Below are 20,174 nucleotides of genomic sequence, written 5' to 3' on the forward strand. Positions count from 1 at the left end.
CACATTCAGCACGGGTTACAACAGCGTGGCTTCGTAAAAAAAAGAGTGGGGGTACTTTCCTGGCCCGCCTGCAGTCCAAACCTGTCTCCCATCAAAAATGTGTGGCGCATTATGAAGCGTAAAAAACGACAGCGGAGACCCCGGACTGTTGAACGACTGAAGCTCTACATAAAACAAAAATGGGAAAGAATTCCACTTTCAAAGCTTCAACAATTAGTTTCCTCAGTTCCAAAACGTTTATTGAGTGTTGTTAAAAGAAAAGGTGATGTAACACAGTGGTGAACATGCCCTTTCCCAACTACTTTGGCACGTGTTGCAGCCATGAAATTGTAAGTTAATTATTATTTATTAAAAAAAAAATTAAGTTTATGAGTTTGTACATCTAATATGTTGTCTGTGTAGTGCATTCAATTGAATATGGGTTGAAAAGGACTTGCAAATCATTGTATTCCGTTTATATTTACATCTAACCCAAAAACGAACCATATATATATATATATATATATATATATATATATATATATATATATATATATATATAATTATAGATATATATTTGAATATATATCTATATATATTAGGGGTGTGGGAAAAAATAGATTCGAATATGAATTGAATCGAATACGTTGTGCGTTTCAGAATCGATTCTCATTTTTAAAAAATCGTTTATTGTTTTTTTATCAATCCAACATAACACTACACAGCAATACCATAACAATGCAATCCAATTCCAAAACCAAACCTGACCCAGCAACACTAAGAACTGCAATAAACAGAGCAATTGAGAAGACATAAAAAGGACACAGAACAAACCAAAAGTAGTGAAACAAAAATTAATATTATTAACAACAGTATCAATATTAGTTATAATTTCAGCATAGCAGTGATTAAAAATCCCTCGTTGACATTATCATTACACATTTATATTTATAAAAAAAAAAGAACAATTGTGTCACAATGGCTTGCACTTGCATCGCATCTCATAAGCTTGACAACACACTGTGTCTAATGTTTTCACAAAGATAAAATAAATCATATTTTTGGTTCGTTAAATAGTTAAAACAAATTTACATTATTGAAATCAGTTGATAAAACATTGTGCTTCACAATTATAAAAGCTTTTTTAAAAAAATCTACTACTCTGCTAGCATGTCAGCAGACTGGGGTAGATCCTGCTGAAATCCTATGTATTGAATGAATAGAGAATCGTTTTGAATCGGAAAAATATCGTCTTTGAATCAAGAATCAAATCGAATCGAAATATATATATATATATATATATATATATATATATATATATATATATATATATATATATATATATATATATATATATATATATATATATATATATATATATTATTTTTTTATTTTTCTCTCAAGTTTACAGTCAGTTTGTCCACAGGTTTTATCAGTCTGCCAGAGCGTGTGTAACAGTCCATCTTTTGCAGAAGGTGGACGGGCATTGAGTATTGGTGAAACAGTGTCAGTAGTAATGACAGGGGAAGGCTGCTGTGTAGCAGTGTCATGTAGCCGTCCATCTGGAGGTAGAGTTGGTGTGTCTCCAGGTGGCTCAGGAACATGTTGCAGGTGACCACAGTTGCGCCTCAGTGTTGCCCCCTGTTGAGTCTCGATGATGTATGATCTTGGAGTTGCGCAGTCAGCGGTGATGAAAGCGGGTGTTCTCCATGTGTGCTGATTGTCCTGTTTGACGCGGACAGGATCACCAGGTCTCAGCGACGGCAGGGGCATTGCTTCATGTAGGAGGTTGAAGTAGAACGCGTGTTTCCCCTTCTCCTTTGCATCTTTGCTCCTGGCGGTTTTCAGGTTGGGCCATCGAGGAAGTGGATTTTTCTCAAGTATTGGAAGTGTTGCTTTTATCTTCCTGCCCATAAGCAGTTCAGCTGGGCTTGCACCAGTGGAAGTGCAGGGTGTAGAGCGGTAGCACATGAGGGCGAGTAGAGGATCTTTTTGTTTTAGTATAGTCTTTGCGATTTGGACTCCTCTCTCTGCATGTCCGTTTTCTTGTAGACAATGGGGACTTGAGGTAATATGCTCAAAGTCGTACTCTCTAGCAAACTCTCAGAACTCCTCAAATGTGAACTGGGGCCCATTGTCAGAAATTACTTGGTCTGGGCAACCGAATCTGGCAAATATTGCTTTTAGCTTTAACACCACCAGTGAGGCAGTGGTTGTAGGCATGTGGAGTATCCCGAGGAACCTGGAGAAGAAGTCTGACATGACAAGGTACGTATGTTTGTTATGATCACATAAGTCAATTGCAATTGTCTTCCAGGGCTGGTCAGGCAGAGGGGTCAAGACGAGGGGCTCTTTGCGCTGTGTGGGTCTCATCTCATGACAAACCTGACAGGTCTGGATTTTCTGCTTGATTTCAGCTGAGATGCCAGGCCACCACACTGAAGTGTTAGCCCGCTCTCTGCATTTTGACAGTCCCTGATGTCCATCATGGATTCGATCCAGGACATCTGCTCTTAGAGGGCTTGGGATTATCATGCGACATCCTCTAGTGATGATTCCGTTGTACTCCGACAGTTCACTCCTTATAGGGTAATAGTCTCTGATGGCTAGAGGAACATCAGCCACATAGTCCGGCCATCCTGACTGGACACATTTAAGCACCATCTGCAAGTTGCTGTCAGCTGCTGTGGCTGCTCGTATGGTCCTAAGCTTTTGTGGTGTTGCTGGCATGTTGTCAACAACGGCTGCAATATAACATTCCACATCCGAGTGAGTGTCGGTCACCTCTGTCACGTTCTGGAGTGGACTACGCGACAGGGTGTCTGCTACAGTCAAGGTCTTTCCTGGTGCATATTCAGCGGTTGGCTTGAATCTCATTATACTCAGTCTCTGGCACCGTATCAGAACATTATCCAAATCCTTGTTGTTCAGTGATTAGCCCAAACTTCTCAAGGCCCACAAGGTACTTTTCAAACCTTTCACATGCCCAGACGCTTGCCAGGCACTCCTTTTCGATCTGGGCGTCGATCTGGGCGTATATGGTTTCTGCCTCAGACAGACGACGTGAGCAATAAGCGACTGGTTTCCAGTCTCCATTGTGTAGTTGCAGCAGCACTCCACCGATGCCGTAGCTACTAGCATCAGCCGACACTGTTGTAGTAAATTCACGTCGTCGAACTTTAGAACTGGAGAAGTAGACAGGATGTCCTTGATTCGCTGGAACGCCTCCTGCTGTGCATGGTCCCACATCCATTCGGTTCGGGATCTCAACAGTTCATAAAGTGGCTGGCCTACCATTGACAGATTTGGGATATATTTTCCCAGGAACGTGAACATTCCAAGGACACGTCCGAGTTCCTGTACGTTCTGTGGTGGTAGCTCTTTGATGGCTTTGACTTTATTGGGATCTGGTTTCACACCTGTTTTGTCGATCACCTGGCCAAGGAAGTAAAGCTGCTTCTGTCTGAACACACACTGTTTAGCTTTAGGCCAGCTGACTTGACTCTCTCCAGCACCTTGGTTAGATGCTGGTCGTGCTGTTCTGGAGGGTTTCCATACACCAGGATGTCATCCATGTAAACAGCTACTCCATTCAAGCCATTCAGAGTCCCTGCCATTTTCCATTGGAAGGTTTCTGGAACACTTGTGATGCCGAATGGGAGCCGCATGAAAGAGTATCTCCCGAAGGGGGTTATGAAGGTTGTTAACTTGCTGCTTTCTGGATTTAAGGGAATATCTGCCAAAACCCTGAGGCAGCGTCCAGTGATGTAAACATTGTAGCCCCACTCAGCTTTGCAGTTATTTCCTCAGCAGGCAACTGACCTGTACTTCGTCGTCCTCCTTTGTTAGTTTTGTTGCTATGCGATACTGTTGGAAGCATTGTTTCCAATCTCCCCATTCATTTGGTTGGTCGAACACAAAACTATCTGGAGGATTAAACTTGGCCATTTTCTTGCTGCGACGTGACTGTCCGTCACTTCTGACACCATGTAATAAAGTCCTAACAAAAGGGTATAATCCAATGAATAACTTTACTGAGAGATTTGTGCATGATACAAGCACATGACGAGCACCTTGTTTTACGACTCCCGAAAAACATAACAACCAGGCTACGCAACGTTCTTAGAGTAACCGCAGCACATACATACATACATACATATATATATACATATATGTGTATATATATATATATATATATATATATATATATATATATATATATATATATATATATATATATATACATATATACATACATACAACATATACGACAGTTTTTGTCATTGGCATTTTGAGTGAACACACGTAGACTGAATCTTTACTTTAATCTTTAACCCACATAAGGGAAAGGAAAAACTCATAACCCAGTGGGACGTCGATGAAAATGACTATGAGAAACCTTGGAGAGGACTGCAAATGTGGGTAACCCCCCCCGGGGAGACCAGATGCAATGGACGTCGAGTGGGTCTGACATAATATTGTGAAAATCCAGTCCATAGTGGATCTAACATAATAGTGTGGGAGTCCAGTCCATAGTGGATCTAACATAATAGTGAGAGTCCAGTCCATAGTGGGACCAGCAGGAGGCCATCCCAACCGATGCACAGGCGAGAAACATTGTATATATTGCTATTGTAAATTTTGAAAGTAGATTCGCTGTTTGATCTTTCATGAAATGTAGACAATTGTATGGAAGTCAGTTTGCTGCTCGTCTGAGTTCATAGTTTAATAGTTATAATTATGTTAAATAGCTCACATAATGAATGATTTAAAATTAAAACAACATTGGTAGCATTTCAATATTTACGTGAAGTAGCAAAAGCTTAAAAACCTGATAAAACATGTTACTATGATAATGAATAGTTATATGCACATGGAAACATTTAATCGGATTAAAAGCCTTACCGGAATAAAAATGCTTCATGTAAACATGCCATCCCAGTGGGCACAGAGACGTTTAATTAACGTTGAAACAACGTTACTTTCCCGTGTTGAAATAACATTTGATTTGGGTTGAAAATGAAAGTTGGATCAACGTTTAAATACCGACGTTGAATCAACGTCAGTGTTTCAACGTTGATTCAACTTTCAGTTTCTACCTAACAGAGACGTTTAATCAACGTTGAAACAACGTTACTTTCCCGTGTTGAAATGACATTGGATTTGGGTTGAAAATGAAAGTTGGATCAACGTTTAAATACTGACGTAGAATCTACGTCAATGTTTCAACGTTGATTCAACATTCAGTTTCAATCTAAGATCAACCAACCAATTATCAATGTAATATCAACCAATATATCAATATAATTAAAGACAATAAAACATAGTGTATATATAGCTTCAGGCTGAATCCTATTAATGCAAAATTAAAATTAAGTACAAAGAAAATGGAGAATTTCAATCGATATAATTATCTATTTAGCCTGTGATGCCCATCCTATTCCTCTCTTCCGTCCTGGGGCATATTTCAGTTTATTTTTTATGGCATCATGGACCATCGTTTCGGTCCCCTTCTGTGTATCTAAGACACTAGCTGTAAACAGGCAAAAAGAATACAAATTAATTAAGGGTGCATGTGATTTACCCCAATCAAGTTAATGTGATTATTAAACACACACACAAACTCACCTGTGACTACATCGACCAGCTTTGTCTCGGCAAAGGCAGTTTTTCCCCCTCCCCCCTTCATGTTCAGATTGGACATTAATTCATTTGTCATGAGCCTGAAATTGAACACGCAAGTCATACATGCGGGCCAAAAAGTACGGATGTTTGCATTATTAAAATTCCCGATCTAGCACTCACAGATTAGAAGTTGGGTCTTACATCGTCTATTTTTAATATATATGAAGAGAAAGAGGAAAATACCTGTCCATGATGGTGCTTAAACAGCTCTTTAAGTCATATCCACCAATCTTTGAGAGCCTGGCCGTCTGCAAATATACAGGAGAATGTGTTTAGCATACACTGGGAGAAGGGGCTGGCAAACACATACATACATTCAAGTATAGGGCCTGTTTTATCTACACGTGTTTTATCTACACGATTTCATAACCTGAAATTTCTACCTAAATACAATAATATTTCCCATGTAAAAACAGCTACACAATTACTATGTTATAATTACTTACCAGCAAATCTTTCTTGCTTGGTTGAGTTTTTATCAACTCGTCAAGGTTGAGTAGTTCCTCCACTGTCTCCAATTTCTGCACATGTAAGGACAGTTTTATCAAAAAAATTATCCTTTTTGGTATCATATGTATCATAGCAAGTGTACTGTGTTGTTCCATATGCATAAAATGAAATCATTGGTACATTGCCTTGCATTAACGTTCTGCTTTTCAATTACCGGTAGTGGTACATGTACATAGACTTAGGGGCGGACCAGATGAAACATGGGGGAGGGTATGTTTTTTTGGGGGAAAAAAAGATTGTTTTGCAAAAACTGAAAAATAAATAGTTTGTTCTCCTGACGTATAAAAAAAAAAGTTTGCTCCTGTAAGCTCTGCAAAAAAAAAAAGTTGGTTGCCCTCTTGTGTCAAGAGAAAAAACTTTGTACCCCCAAAAAATGTCTGCGCTCTGTGCAGTCTTTTATTGTCAATCATAAACCATATGAAACAGAATCTGTCTGGATGTTTTATTGTCATATATTTTAGTATACATGTTGGCCAACAGGTCAACAGTGAAACCATTTGGAAGTTTCAATACTTGACAAAAGCTCTTGTAATAGCAGTACTGGTCTTATCAGTAAAATAGAAAAATAAGTAAAGATCATAGAATTTAAATTCACATGGATACTTTTATGGGTGACCCGTGGACTTGCCTTTTAAGACAAAGCCTTGCCAACAAGTCAAACTAATTAAAAAGTACCTGTACTTAAAATAAACTGGCAACATTTAAATAAACATTAAAATGAGCCAGAAAAACCTCAGGAAAACCTAACTGCCATCCAGACGGGTGTTTTGAAGATCAAAATCAAGAGGAAGTAAATAAATACAGTGACTGGCGCGGCAGTAAAAAGACAATGGGTACAGAACCAAAAAAATATTTTAGTTTTGTATTAGCCTGGAAAAACAATTGTTTGCTTTTGGGCAGGTGGGGAAAAAATTGTTAGTTGTCTGCTTGGGCAGAAAAAAAAAAAGTTTGCTCAGGTCCAGTTTATACAGTCAAAATAAACGTTGAGAATAGGCGTGTGATAAATTTCTCGTTTTCCTGCAACCCTCTTGTGAAAGGGCCACAATTATATCGATATAAATAACCAATATTATCTCAAGGTACAAACCTGAATCTTTATGGACATCAATGGTTTTCTTTGCAGTAAAATAGTTCGATTTCCAATTCAAATCATCGCTCTTCGTCTTGCTTGCTGGATTGGAAAGGAAGTACTTCAGCACGCATGCGCACAAGCTTGGCTGTGATACGCTAGGTGGTGTATGTGGTGCAGCACACTGCCATCAAGCGGCGGTTTCGTTGAAAACTGTTGCAAATGGCCGATGCGCGGGCAGAATGTTTGGCAAGTTGAATTGTACACGTTGAAACGACGTTGAAAAGACGTTGAAAAGACGATGTCCCCCAATGATGAAAACAAACCAGATTTGCAACATATGGTGTGGTGGGGTCAGTTGGTTGTGATTTGGTCGGGATATGGTTGAGTGACGTCGCGACGTAATTTCAACGTCACCTCGACGTTGAACTAAGGACGGGTGCTCACTGGAATCCCGATTATTGTGACTCAATCAAAAAACGTTTTATATGAAAATAGAATTCCGATTGAGATGGGTGGTTGATACCTCTAGTCATTCGGTTTGAAGCGCACGAAAACACATCTTCCGAAATTCGGTTAAGGATTATCCTTACTGTGCACGTCTTCGATGGTGGAGGGCGGGTGAAGTGATTGTCTTGGTGCCATTTCCACCATTCAACATGTATACAAGTAGTTATATGAGATCAGCAAAAACAAAAGTAAGGTCTGGGGTGTCATGCGGTGATGTTACAACAAGAAGGGATCCAGTTGTTGTCTTAACGAGCTGTTTTATTCACAATATTACAGCTACTTCAAGTGCTAAATGCTGGCCTCAAACACATACACAAATTGTCGTAACATGAAAATGTGCCGCAATCCGTACATAATCACAAAATGAAAAAGCACAGAAAAGCTCCATTTCAAAAAGAGAGGTAAAACAAAAGTAGTGAATAGAAGGAAACAATTATTTATACTGTGATAATGTCGGACAAGCAGAAAAAATGGGTCATGGGTCACATTTCAGGTGTTTTTGTTGTTTCCAGATTGAGAAGATGCTCCTACATTATTGATTTAAGTAAAGTATGAATGTCAATAAAACAGTTAGCTCCATTTTTCACACTTTTTCCACTCCCGTCCTTGCATGCTACACAGCTACAACAAAGATGACGTGGAGAAGACGCTGCCTAAGGTGAGCCACGTAAATAAGGCCCCCCACAAAACGGCGCATCCGTAAGCGACTGTCAGAAAGCAGCTTGAAAATGATCTGTAAAACATAATCCATGGAACATTTTGACCAAAGAACCACCATTACATGTTGTGTAGACCACAAGGAAGTGTTTTACATTTAGAAAAATAAATAATAATATGACTCCTTTAATGCGCCCTTTAATCCGGTGCACCTTATATATGAAAAAAGATGGAAAATAGACCATTCATCAGCAGTGTGCCTTATAATCCGGTGCGTCCTATGGCCTGGAAAATACGGTAGTAAGAAACAAGGTGACACATTCGAATAAAAGACTTGTCAGGATTTCAGGTAAAATAAGTTAGTTGTGCTTTGACCTGTTTGTTTGTCCCTATACTTCTACTGAATTCTGCCGGGGGGTTTCTGTTCTTTTTTTTTAGCAATTTCCCTGAATTTGTTCATTATTTCCAGTCATATTTCAAGTTGTTCTCAATATTATGTTTCTGCAAGGTGGCAGCTGTCATGAATTACTTGAGAGAGGAGTGCTTGCAAAAATGTAATGATGTAAGTGGTTGTGGATTTGACTTTTGGATTATTTGGAGTCTTTCTTCTTTGTGTATATCATAATTTGTGTCATTTATCATGAAGAACTTGCAAAGAGCCATCACATTGTAGTTATTCAATGATTTGGTTGCGTTGTCAAGTTCATGGTATCATTCAGCACGCTGGCCCACATCTTCCAATCATGCCAAAAGAGATCACACTTGCCAAACATGCCGAGCTTTAAGGTGTGAAGCGGGCCCATTGTTCCAGTGTGAGTATGCCCTATTTGTTATTAAATTAATATTTTCATTAGAGTCAATTGAGTTGTATGTTAGCTTTGTTTAGGGTGGTTATTGTTTGAAAGTTGTGTTGTTTTACATTTAAAAACGCATCGATCGTTCACATATGCAAGAAATGGATTCCAAAGCTTTGGATGTCCAGGAATCCAAAATTGTCCATTTTCCTGTGCATTTGAAATAATTGTACAGCCAACAAGCTAAAAATAAGATCTGTCTTATGATGGAACATATATTCAACTGTTGTAACATCATAGCTCAAATATAATCATCTGACATTTCAACAGGGAAACAAAGAGATCTTTGACAACACCACTGTAATAATGTAACTGACATGACGGATCAAAGCCAGAATGGTTTTGTTTTTCTCATCTCCGGGGCCTGAATTCATATTAATAATACGCCCTGAAAGAGGCCTTGGTTGTTTAAAGTGCTTTTCACAGACAGATAATGACAGCACAAGATAAGGACATGAACATGAACATCGGCATTTCCTGCCTCTGGAATGACAGCCACAGTTGAGGCTTTAAACAATGAGTCATTATCCACAAAGCAACAATAAATGGAAGCAGAGAATTGGAAAAGGAGGAACTTGTCATTTGTTCTATGCAGTTTTATTATTTGTTTGAATAGAACTAGGCAAGTACAAACCCCGTTTCCATATGAGCTGGGAAATTGTTAGATGTAAATATAAAAGAAATACATTGATTTGCAAATCATTTTCAATACCATATTCAGATGAATATGCTACAAAGACAACATATTTGATGTTCAAGCGGATAAACATTTTTTTTTGCAAGTAATCATTAACTTTAGAATTTGATGCCAGCAACACGTGACAAAGAAGTTGGGAAAGGTGGCAATAAATACTGATAAAGTTTAAGAATGCTCATCAAACACTTATATGGAACATCCCACAGGTGTGCAGGCTAATTGGTAACAGTTGGGTGCCATGATTGGGTATAAAAGCAGCTTTCATGAAATGCTAAGTAATTCACAATCAAGGATGGGGCGAGGGTCACCAATTTGTAAGCAAATTGCCGAACAGTTTTAGAACAACATTTCTCAACAAGCTATTGCAAGGAATTTAGGGATTTTACCATATACGGTCCATTAAATCATCAAAAAGTTCAGAGAATCTGGAGAAATCCCTGCACGTAAGCGAGGATATTACGGACTTTTGATCCGTCAGGGGGTACTGCATCAAAAACCGACATCGGTGTGTAAAGGATATCATTACATGGGCTCAGGAACACTTTATAAAACGACTGTCAGTAACTACAGTTGGTCGCTACATCTGTAATTGCAAGCTAAAACTCTACTATGCAAAGCCAAACCCATTTATCAACAATATCCTGAAACGCTGCCGGCTTGGCTGGGCCAGAGCTCACCTAAGATGGACTGATGCAAAGTGGAAAAGTGTTCTGTGGTCTGACGAGTCCACATTTCAAATTATATTTGGAAACAGAGGACGTGGTGTCCTACAGAACAAAGAGGAAAATAACCATTCGGATTGTTATAGGCGCAAAGTTCAAAAGCCAGCATCTGTGATGGTATGGTGGTGTATTAGTGCCCAAGGCATGGGTAACCTACACATCTGTGAAGGCACTATTAATGCTGAATGGTCCATACAGGTTTTGGAGCAACATATGTTGTCATCCAAGCAACGTCATCATGGACGCCCCTGCTTATATCAGCAAGACAAGTGTTACAACAGTGTGGCTTCGTAAAAAAAGAATGCGGGTACTTTCCTGGCCCACCTGCAGTCCAGACTTGTCTCTCATCGAAAAAGTGTGGCGCATTATCCATCCATCCATCCATTTTCTACCGCTTATTCCCTTTCGGGGTCGCGGGGGGCGCTGGCGCCTATCTCAGCTACAATCGGGCGGAAGGCATTATGAAGCGTAAAATACAGCAGCGGAGACCCCGGACTGTTGAACGACTGAAGCTCTGCATAAAACAAAAATGGGAAAGAATTCCACTTTCAAAGCTTCAACAATTAGTTTCCTCGGTCCCCAAACGTTTATTGAGTGTTGTTAAAGGAAAAGGTGATGTAACACAGTGGTGAACATGTCCTTTCCCAACTACTTTGGCCCGTGTTGCAGCCATGAAAATAACGTTTATGAGTTTGAACATCAAATATCTTGTCTTTGTAGTGCATTCAATTAAATATGGGTTGAAACGGCGTGACGCAGTGGGAGAGTGGTGGTGCGCAACCCGAGGGTCCCTGATTCAATCCCCACTTAGTACCAACCTCGTCACCTCCGTTGTGTCCTGAGCAAGACACTTCACCCTTGCTCCTGATGGGTGCTGGTTAGCGCCTTGCATGGCAGCTCCCTCCATCAGTGGGTGAATGTGTGTGTGAATGGGTAAATGTGGAAGTAGTGTCAAAGCCCTTTGAGTACCTTGAAGGTAGAAAAGCGCTATACAAGTACAACCCATTTATCATTTATTTATTTAAAGGATTTACAAATCATTGTATTTCGTTTATATTTACATCTAACACAATTTCCCAACTCATATGGAAACAGGGTTTGTAATTACAGCATAGACTCTCATTCAAGTAGGGGAAGCTCATTTTGAGCACAGTCCCCAATAACAAATAAAATATATAAAGACGTTAGATTTATAAAAAAAAAAAAAAAACATCACTTACAGGTTTGTAAAATTCTCCATGTCAACTTGGAACAACGGTATGGAACTTGAAAAATGCAATGGCAGTGGTTTATACTTAAAGATCGCTGATTCACTTATTTTGCTGTCAAAATAAATGTCATGATCCGCGGTTCGGATCATGTTTTGTGTTTTCTGTTAATTTTTGACTCCTTTAGTTCCTGTTTGTGCACCTCTGAGTTTGTTACCATGGCTACGTATTATTTTCACCTGCCTCTTGTGTTTGGGACGCTCACCTGTTCCTAATCAGAAAAATTATTTAAGCCTGCCTTTTTGCCAGTTAATTGGTCTGGTTCTTTGTTTGCTACACACAACTGCTACGTGAGTATTCCTCTCTAGTCCTTGCTAAGTGTTAGCCCTAGCTACAAGTGCGATTGGCACATTTTTCCTAAGAAGTGTTTTCTGTTTTTTTTGTACCTCTTTAAGCTTTCAAGAATAAATCATGCTCCTACCTGCAAGCCCTGTCCAGAATCGTCCGTTTGCATCCCGGGGAAACTAACCATGCAGCAAGTTGCGTAAACCCAGCCGTAACAATAAAGCCAGATAATCCAATTACTATGCGGAAATTGTAGCCGAAACCAAGCCCACTTTACTTTTTGTGTTAGTACAACTACAGTACATATGCTGTCTGGCTAGCTGTGTAATAACAAAACATGAAATGTGGGTTGATACATTACAGATACAGTAATACCATTATTCATTTTTTTTAGTCGGTACAGATTGGTGTTTTATCGTAGTGTTGTGCATTACAAACTCAAACGTGGTTTGTGTTGTTGTAGAAGCTAGTTCAGGGAGGAGGTGAAACATCTTGTTGACTGGTGCAGAACCAACATCCTGGTCCTGAACGTCGACAAGACCAAGGAGATCATCGTTGACTTCAGGAAGCACCAGTCCAGTCACACTCCACTCTTCACCAACGACACAGCAGTGGAGATGGTAAATAGCACCAATTTCCTGGGGGTGCAGATAACTGACAACATGACCTGGTCCCTACACAAAAAAAGAGTTTATCAGCGCATGTACTTTTTGCGTCGGAGGAAAAGAACAGAGCTCCCTCCCCCCATTTTCACCACATTCTACAGAGGCCCTATAGAGAGCCTACTGACCAACAGCATCTCTGTCTGGACTGGATCCTGCAGTGCCTCAGACTGCAAGTCACTCCAGAGCAGGGGTCACCAACCTTTTTAAAACCAAGAGCTACTTCTTGGGTACTGATTAATGCAAAGGGCTACCAGTTTAATACACACTTAAATAAATTGCCAGAAATAGCCAGATTGCTCAATTTACCTTTAACTCTGTTATTATTAATAATTAATGATATTTATCTGTGTGGAAACACTGATTATCTTAATGATTTCTCACAATAAATACATATAGAAAGAGATAAATAAAGGTATATGTGTTTAAAAATCCTAAAATCGTTTTTAAGGTTGTATTTTTTCTTTAAAATTGTCTTTCTGAAAGTTATAAGAAGCAAAGTAAAAAAAAAAAAAGAATTTATTTAAACAAGTGAAGACCAAGTCTTTAAAATATTTTCTTGAATTTTCAAATTCTATTTGAGTTTTGCCTCTCTTTGATTCAAAAATGTCGAGCAAAGAGAGGCCAGCTTTCTAGTGAATAATTTTATTTTTTTTAAATAGAGGCAGCTCATTTGTGAGTGCTGCTATTTGAGCTATTTTTTAGAACAGGCCAGCGGGCTACTCATCTGGTCCTTGCGGGCTACCTGGTGCCCACGAGCACCGCGTTGGTGACCCCTGCTCCAGAGAGTGGTGAGGACGGCGGAAAAGATCCTCAGGACTCCCCTTCCTGCTACCCACGAGATCGCAAAAAGCTGCTGCCTGACCAGGGCTCAGAAATCCTGCAGAGACCCCTCCCACCCCCACCAAAGACTCTTTTCACTTCTGGACTCTAGAAAGAGGTTCCGCAGCCTCAGTAGCAGAACCTCCATATTCTGTAACAGCTTCTTCCCTCAGGCCATAAGACTCTTGAACGCATCATAATAATCAGAATCAGAATCAGAATAGTTTTTATTGCCATTGTTTGAGAACGGGTTCACAAACCAGGAATTTTTCTTGGTGCAAAATCCCTTCGATTCCCCCCAAAAATGGATTAACTGGCGGTAATTTAAAGACAATATAACATACATCCTTAAACGTGGATGCATATGCAAAAGTGCAATATTTTTATCTATCTATTTATTTATATCTGCACCTTATTGCTCTTTTATCCTGCACTACCATGAGCTAATGCAACGAAATTTAGTTCTTATTCGTTCTGTAAAGTTCAAATTTAAATAACAATAAAAAGGAAGTCTAGGTCTAAATCTCTTGCTGTAGTTAGCTTACATGGCTAAAATGCTGATACGTTACTACGATAGAAAAAAAAATCCTCAGTGTTCACTCTTACAATAACAATGTTGCTACATATTGGTTATTATGAAGGATATTGAACATAAATTAGATATTGTTGATGTTTTTTGAATGCATTTTTAAAGTGATTTAGAGGTAGAATTCATTGGTCCCATCAGCTGCATTACTAGCCACCTAGAACAAGCCGATTTTTATGTTACAAAGCGTGGGGGAACCAACAACTTTTGTTTTTCTTGTCTCTCATGATTGGAAGTGATGGGCAATATTTCCTATAAAGTGCAGTTCCCCAATAAGCAAAAATGCTTACAATTTAAAGAATCACATAAGCAGCTTGTGAGGAGGGTGGTGGCGCGTCCAGGACTCTCTAAGCAAGCTGGACTTCTTATGATTCTCCCGTGGAGCAACATCTGATGCTGATCTACCATACAAGGCGAAAGAATGTCAAATATGAGGGAGGGTAGAGATTGCTTGAAGCAAACGCGCCTTCTTTTTGCTTCACTCCATGAACACAGTCACTGTGCTCACGTTGAGAAATCAAGGTTGAAAATGAGGAATTCACTTGAGCAAGCACACTCTTAGTGGAATATTGAAGATTTAACAGTTCCCAGTCCACAGGCGATGGACGCTGTGCTGGCTCTGGCATAATAAACAAGTAAACACCATAATTCAACAATAACCTGAGCACAGATCTGTTTTATTACCAGTGAGAAGACCTGGAAAATTGAAGTACTTTACCCATGTACCATGTCTTAAAACACCAGCAGCAGATGATCATCACAGTACTTGAATCTGCTGATTCAGATTGCATTCATGCACACTGGCAATTTTTTTGCACACCAAAGTCAGCCAAGGCCAAGACTATTTTCAACAGGCGCTAATCCACGAGATCCTGTTAACCTCACACACATGCACCCCTCTCGCCCCCTCCCCAGTTCTTCGGACTTAATTAGTTTGCAGTCTGCTCGGTAGCGAGAGTTCTGGAAGCTCCAGTATGCGCTGGTAGTGACGCTGCGATGTTAATAGTCCTGGATTAGGGAGACAAAGGTGGCGGCAAAGCGGTCATGCTGTGATGAAGCGGGATTCACAGATGGGATCAGCATTGCCATAATATGCACACACACATACACAACACACACGGACACACATTAACACACTTTTGCACACTTTTTTTACTCCGACTACTATACTTGCCAACCTTGAGACCTTCGAATTCGGGAGATTGGGGGGTGGGCCAGTAGTAGTTTGTAACCTATACGTGCTACAAATCAATGCAATAAATATATATATGGGGTGTTATGGGCTAGGAACTAGACTAGTTTCAACTCGTAGAGAGAGGCAGAGATTGAATTGTAGTTTGGTTGACACCGTGTATTAGAGAATTAGTGATGGACAGCAGATATTTACACACACAATGAGTTGAATGGCCATTTAACATGAAAGCAATTTAAAGAGAAAAAACACAAGTACTATATACATATATACAATTCCATTTGAACTAATCATTGTCTCTGGATCTTGTTTAAATCTCAGTTCAGATAGTTGTTCTTGGAAAAAAAAGATGGCAGTACAGTCCATGTGCTGCAGGTAAAGGTGAAAATTGTTAAAGGGTTGGCCCGAGAGCCTCCTACCAGCCCAGACAGAGCAGGTGGTGAGGTTCCCTGGCTGGAATCTTCCAAAACCGATCCTTACACTAGGTAATTATTTTCCTTAGCTCGCCATCAAAAAGAGAAGCCTGGCCTGTGTAAGAGCCAGAACCATTCTTATAAATCCATGTGTACACAAATAATCTTCATTAAATAACACTAAATTGCGTTATCTAGTATTCATAATATATTATCCAACAATATACCATCAAGCATTCATAATATATTATTCAATAATATATTATCAAGTATTCATAATAAATATTCAATAATTTCTAGTTCTTTCCTCAATATTGTACAATATAAATCAATAAGCATGTCAGAATCACAATATGCAATAAAATGCTAAAATAACCATTAGCAACATAATTATGACCTAAACAAACCAGTCAGTGCACTAAATGTGCTTATTATCTAAACACATAAAATTACATTCAATACACAAATGTGATCATTAGTTTAAGTCCTAAACCTTTTATATGGACGATTGAGAATATGCCACAAAGACTGTTGCAATGAAGAAAGTTCAATGCTTAAAGTGCTATTGTCATAAATATGGACTCACCAACTCAGCTTCTACAGTCAAACACAGCTTAATGACAAAGAATCCGGCGCAAAGACTAAATAGAAAGGCAAGAGCCTAATAGTCTCCACAAATGTATTTGACTCCTGCGTTACAAGTTTCTTTTCTTTTTCTCCTCTGTCCCACTCTCCTTTGTGGAGGGGGTCCGGTCCGGTGGCCATGGATGAAGTAGTGGCTGTCCAGAATCGGGACCCAAGATGGACCGCTCGTCCAGAGTCGGGACCCAGGATGGACCGCTCACCTGTGTATCGGCTGAGGACATCTCTGGGCTGCTGATCCGCCTCCGCTTGGGATGGTATCCTGTTGGCTCCACTGTGGACGGGACTCTCGCTACTGTGTTGGATCCACTTTGGACTGGACTCTCACGGTTGTGTTGGATCCACTATGGATTGAACTTTCATAGTATTTTCTATGAACTTTCATAGAACTTTCACAGTATCATGTTAGACCCGCTCGACATCCATTGCTTTCGTTCCCCTGGAAGGGGGGGGGGGGGGTGGGGGGGGTGGGGGGGGGGTTGCCCACATATGCGGTCCTCTCCAAGGTTTCTCATAGTCATCATTGTCACCGATGTCCCACTGGGTGTGAGTTTTCCTTGCCCTTATGTGGGCTCTACAGAGGATGTCGTTGTGGTTTGTATTGTGGTTTGTGCAGCCCTTTGAGACACTAGTGCTTTAGGACTATATAAATAATCATTGATTGATTGATTGATAGGTATGGGCAGCATCAGTGACATTTAATTTGCAGGGAAGGAGTGAGTTTAGGGTTGAACTGTCCATCCTCGTTCTATTCTCTGCCACTATCTCTTTTCGGACATTACTACTTGCCGTAGTTTTGAAGCAATGCATGATGGGATTCTGGATGTTGTGTGTCAGTGTATTAACGTGCCGGCTGGAATAAACACAAGCTGAGAAATAGCTCTGTGCCTGACCACTTTATGGGTTATATATAAATATGTTAGAATATATAACAAATTCGACCAAGCTATATTTCTGACAAAGACAAATCATTATTTCTTCTAGATTTTCCAGAACAAAAATTTTAAAAGAAATCCAAAAGACTTTGAAATAAGATTTAAATTTGATTCTACAGACTTTTCTAGATTTGCCAGGATAATTTTTTGAATTTTAATCATAATAAGTTTTAAGAAATATTTCACAAATATTATTCGTTGAAAAAACAGAAGCTAAAATGAAGAATTTAATTAAATTGTATTTATTATTCTTTACAATTATTTTTTATTATTTTTACTGAACATTGATTTAAATTGTCAAGAAAGAAGAGGAAGGAATTGAAAAGGTAAAAAGGTATATGTATTTAAAAATCCTAAAATAATTTTTAAGGTTGTATGTTTTCTCTAAAATTGTCTATCTGAAAGTTATAAGAAGCAAAGTAAAAAAATAAAGGAATTTATTTAAACAAGTAAAGACCAAGTCTTTAAAATATTTTCTCGGATTTTCAAATTCTATTTGAGTTTTGTCTCTCTTAGAATTAAAAATGCCGAGCAAAGCGAGACCAGCTTGCCAGTAAATAAGTAAAATTTAAAAAATAGAGGCAGCTCACTGGTACGTGCTGCTATTTGAGCTATTTTTAGAACAGGCCAGCGGGCGACTCATCTGGTCCTTACGGTCACCGCGTTGGTGACCCCTGAAATAGATTAATAAGAGTCTTGAGAGAAGAAAATATAGCTGTGCTCTGTTGGGGTGTAGACAGAGGTACAAGGCCGGGTGGATGCATATATCGGTAGTGTAGATACCATGGTTAGTATGCGTATGAGATCGATACTTGAGTGCATCTATATTTTTCAGTTCAATTTTAATGTCATTTTTGTTATCGTTTACACATTCAGGAAAAAAAAACAAAGAGTTAAATGAGTAACAGACAGTAGTTTTTGCTTTTGTTTGGTTATTGTGTACTATCAACTGTGTTTTGATCAAACAATTGTATGTAAAAAAAAAAAGGAATAAGGAACTAGTTTAAATATTGTGTTGATATTGTTACACTGCAGTCATGTGCTTTGTTTCTTTAATTATAACTTCTAGGTCGCATGTGACATGACGTCTGGTTGCTGTTGCCTTGGATGCGAGCACATGGAGGTCAAACACAGCGTGATTCTTGCTAGAAGTCAATTGAAAGCAGAGTTAAAATGCCACACATGCATAGTTCTTGAATGTGGAAATGCTTCCAATATTTTAGCTTGAAGGTATTTTAAGAGTTCCTAAAACAGTCATTGATAAAATGAAAAAGTTGTTAAAAAAATGATTGCAGAAGAACACAAGGAGTCAAGTTAGCATCGCCATCAAGTTTGCAGCGACCTCTTTGTAAATGTCTGCATATACTTGAAATATGCTTTAAAAGCTTGTTTATGATTTACTTTTACGCTACATCATTTCTAAACAAACACTTTTTTAAAGAAACTTCCATGCGTAATGGATGCATGCGTCCTTGTTGCTGCTTATACAACTGCAATAGACGCCATATCGTCTTTGGTGCTATGTTGCAAGAAATATATTATATATGAATTACATCTCAAACAGGCCACATATTCCATTGCAACGACATATTGTATCTGGATATTGCAAAATGTTGTTGGAAACCAAACATTCCTGAAGAACAGGAAAATCCAGCTAAACAATGAGACAACATATGAATGCCACACCAATCAAAACAACTGCAGACAGGAATTGTAGATGACAGCCACATATTTGTACCAGGAAATCAACTGCAAAAAAAAAAAACATAACCTTTTTCTCATCTCACGATGCACGAAAAAGTCCAACATCGTCTTTCACTGATTGATGCTTAATTGGTCCATATGAAAAACCATGAAGTGGCTCCAATATTTTCTACTTTAAATAGTTGTGAGTATTGAAGGAAGAGCGCTGGAGCAGTAACTTGAACAGTCGACTTTCAAAGATCTTTAGAAAATTATTTTCCTTAAGGGTGCATACATCCACTCCAAAGCCATTTAAAAAACAATTATAATATATGTTTTTTATATTTGCCTGTAAACCTTTCAAACCCCAGTAACAGTTAGAAATGTTACCTTAAGTAGAAGCATTTAAGTCCCATCTTAAAACTCATTTGTAGCCTTTAAATAGACCCCCCTTTTTAGACCAGTTGATCTGCCGTTTCTTTTCTTTTCTGCTTTGCCCCCCTCTCCCTTGTGGGGGGGTGGAGGGGGGGGCAAAGGCCCTGTGGCCATGGATGAAGTGCTGGCTGTCCAGAGTCGGGACCCGGGGTGGACCGCTCTCCTGTGTATCGGTTGGGGACATCTCTGCGCTGCTGACCTGTCTCCGTTCGGGATGGTCTCCAGCTGACCCCACTATGGACTGGACTCTCACTATAATGTTGGATCCACTATGGACTGGACTCTCACTAATATGTTGGATCCACTATGGACTGGACTTTTACAATATTATGCTGGACCCACTCGACGTCCATTGCACCGGTCTATTATAGACAGATATTGATACGCCCACATCTGCGGTTCTCTCCAAGGTTTCTCATTTTCATCCCACTGGGTTGAGTTTTTCCTTGCCCTGATGTGGTATCTGAACCGAAGATGTCGTTGTGGCTTGTGCAGCCCTTTGAGACCCTTGTGATTTAGGGTTATATAAATAAACACTAATTGATTGAACATTAAAATACGTCCAAAT

General features: G+C 39.3%; 1 long non-coding RNA gene across 1 annotated transcript in view; it reads left to right on the top strand.

Moving 5' to 3' along the window:
• Nucleotides 1-16,987, top strand: part of LOC133559279 (uncharacterized) — a 33,167-nt gene extending 16,180 nt beyond the window's left edge. Inside the window, exons 2-3 of the long non-coding RNA XR_009808138.1 lie at nt 12,700-12,856; nt 16,656-16,987. This is a non-coding gene — a long non-coding RNA (uncharacterized LOC133559279). The remainder of the gene's footprint in view (nt 1-12,699; nt 12,857-16,655) is intronic.
• Nucleotides 16,988-20,174: the final 3,187 nt, after the last annotated feature.

This window comes from Nerophis ophidion, linkage group LG09 (genome assembly GCF_033978795.1).
Source record: "Nerophis ophidion isolate RoL-2023_Sa linkage group LG09, RoL_Noph_v1.0, whole genome shotgun sequence".
NCBI lineage: Eukaryota > Metazoa > Chordata > Actinopteri > Syngnathiformes > Syngnathidae > Nerophis > Nerophis ophidion.